This window comes from Halyomorpha halys, unplaced genomic scaffold (genome assembly GCF_000696795.3).
Source record: "Halyomorpha halys isolate HHAL.00 unplaced genomic scaffold, Hhal_1.1 Scaffold122.1, whole genome shotgun sequence".
Classification (NCBI taxonomy): domain Eukaryota; kingdom Metazoa; phylum Arthropoda; class Insecta; order Hemiptera; family Pentatomidae; genus Halyomorpha; species Halyomorpha halys.
In genome coordinates, this window is record NW_027116215.1 from 634,885 (window position 1) to 637,534 (window position 2,650).

Consider the following 2,650-nt stretch of genomic DNA (forward strand, 5'->3'; position numbering starts at 1 on the left):
TTATTACCTTCTTTTTTTGAACTAGGTTGCTCACACACACAGACCACTTCGTGACTTATTATTTGGAGACAAGAGACCTAAAAACAATTTTTCACGATCGCTTGAATGAGTTTTATTACTATATATTCCATACATAGTTAAGAGAAAATAAAAAAAAATTGGATTATTTCTAAAAAAAAATAAATAAAAGTTTTTATTTTGTAGCGGACGTACTCCGTAGATAATATATGGGAATCTCTCTTATCCCTCTCCAAATATATATTTCACAGCCTTTTTTAAAAAAAAATCTCTTAATAGATGTAGCAATACATGAGAATTAGATGTATTTTTAATGTAGAGACTGAATCTCTCTTGGTAAATTTACCTAGGTAAGAAGAAAATCAGACACAATATAGGTAATGTGTATGTCAGTTCTTTTTGAAAAGTAAATTAATAAATCAAAACATTTAAATTTTTATTAACTATTAGGTAAATATAAAATAAATGCTTCGAATCTCGTTTCTGTTTAAGCTATATATACATATGTAATATCTTCATTACATTTAATAAGTATCAATATGTATTACAATATTAAATATACAATACTGAAGATTGTCAGACAGTAAAGTTTCATAGTGGATAAATGTACAAGGATCCGTGAGTATTACCTATCTTAAATAAGAAAGATTTATTAAATATCGATATTTAAAAGTTATAAGATGGTAGAAACTACTAACGAAAAGTGTGATGTATTAAAACCTAAACATTAACTAAAGAGGGAAAAAAATAAAGAAATTTTACCTCTTCAAAAAAGTTTAATATAATAAACTAACCTATAAACTTATCGACCTACAGTCTGGTCGAGAAGTAATAGTTCTTTGATAAAGAAGAGATAGTAAATAATTACTATAATTTTTAATAACCAACTCTCATTATCCTAATTAAAAGTATTACTAAACTTAATAATACTAATCAACTATTATATATGTATTACAAAGATAAATCGATTTAAAATATAATTTTAAGATATATCGATTTTTAATTTTATAACTCGATCCAAGGCAATGACATAAAACCTCGTCGATACCAACCATATGAATAAAATAAATCAAAAAAAGGTTACATATTAATATTGGTTAGTGAAATAAATTTATAAATAAGTAAGATACTATATAAATATGATAGGTTTACTAACTCACAGTAGAACCAAATCCTCCAAAGCGGTTTGTGGCGAGAGCTCCAAAAATAAAAACAATCTTTCTCTTTAATGCTTAACTTTTTTTTATTCCTTTTAATAATTGGGATAAGTTTCATCGAAGGTAAAGGAAATGATTTATTTATTTGATAGCCGAATGAGATGTTGGAGTGAGTCGATAGGACATTTTCTCTCCTAGCCAATTCGGTCTAAAGGGAATTATGAACTGATGATTTCCTAACTAATAAAAACAGGTGTGGAGAGATAGAACGCGATCCGAACCAGGTGGTATGGGTCATCACCGCTGACAGTAAAATATTAAACCAAACCAATATTATTATAAAATTTTGAAAGTATGAATATTTTTTAATTTGTACGATAGAGTAACAATAAAATAAAAATTAGTTCTGTCAAACCTCTCTGCAACGGACAGATAAGGGTCCAGGGATTTATCCATTCCAGGCACGATGTCCTCTAATATCCACTGTATTAGCTTATGAAAAATATGCATATATTAAAAGAAGTACATTAGTTTGGAAAATTGTAATTAGCATTTTGTGTTATACTTGAACACTTGAAATTTTTTTTTATGATTTTTTATTTAATAAATATACACATATATCAACAACCTAGGTTGTCACATAACGCCATTTAAAAAATTTAATAATTATATAGCAAAACATGCGTCTTGTCTTTTCTTCGATTATGAGGCAAGCAATTTAATAAGCATCTTTTTAAAAAATCTGTGTGATCCAGTATCTTTTTGATTTCAAACTTCTCGGCTGACTGTTGCAATGAAAATTAGTTTTTGTGTTTACATTTACCAGTTCTATATACTACAGCTCTCGAAGAATAGTGTCGTAATTGGAGGATTAAGATAAATTTCAACAAATCCTATCAAATCACTTTTACCCTTCGTCGTGAACCTGCCGACTGCCCTACAGTTTCATTTAATAATGTTAATCTTACTCCTGTCGAACAGACCCTCTACCTTGGACTACATCTGGACAACTACAATCCGACTAACCTGGAAATCTGGAAAGACTGAAAAGACAGGAAACTGCACGTCGATTTCGACTATTACAGCACTTACTGGAGAAACGGTCTAAACGTCCAATTCATTACAGAAGACTGATCTACATGACAGTAATAAGGCCAATCTGGACATATGGAGTTGAGCTTTGGGGTTCCACTAAACCTTCGAATTCCTCTCGTATTCAATCCTTACAATCCAAACTCTTTCGTAAAATCCTCAATGCTCCTTACTTTGTCAGAAATAAAATCATACATAAAGACCTTAATGTTCCCTATGTAACCGATCTTGCCTGAACCAGATATCACTCCTTCCATTATAAACTCTTAACCACTCAAACCCTGCAGTTTCTAACCTTGCATCCTCTTCCTGACAATCCTCCGAGACGCCTGAAAAGAAGATGGCCACGAGACCAAGTAATGTAAAATGTCATTAGAGTGCTA

The 2,650-nt window shown here is 30.3% G+C and overlaps 1 protein-coding gene across 2 annotated transcripts in view; it reads right to left on the reverse strand.

The window, feature by feature from the left end:
• LOC106678088 (inositol hexakisphosphate kinase 1) overlaps positions 1 to 2,650 on the reverse strand; it is a 308,245-nt gene that overhangs the window by 219,439 nt on the left and 86,156 nt on the right. The window contains exon 1 of one of the 2 annotated variants that reach the window (XM_067053052.1): positions 1,179 to 1,409. The exons of the other annotated variant lie outside the window; for it this stretch is intronic. The gene's annotated coding sequence lies outside the window, so the exon portion shown is untranslated. Of the gene's footprint in view, positions 1 to 1,178; positions 1,410 to 2,650 lie in introns of those variants that run through there. 2 annotated transcript variants of the gene reach the window in all.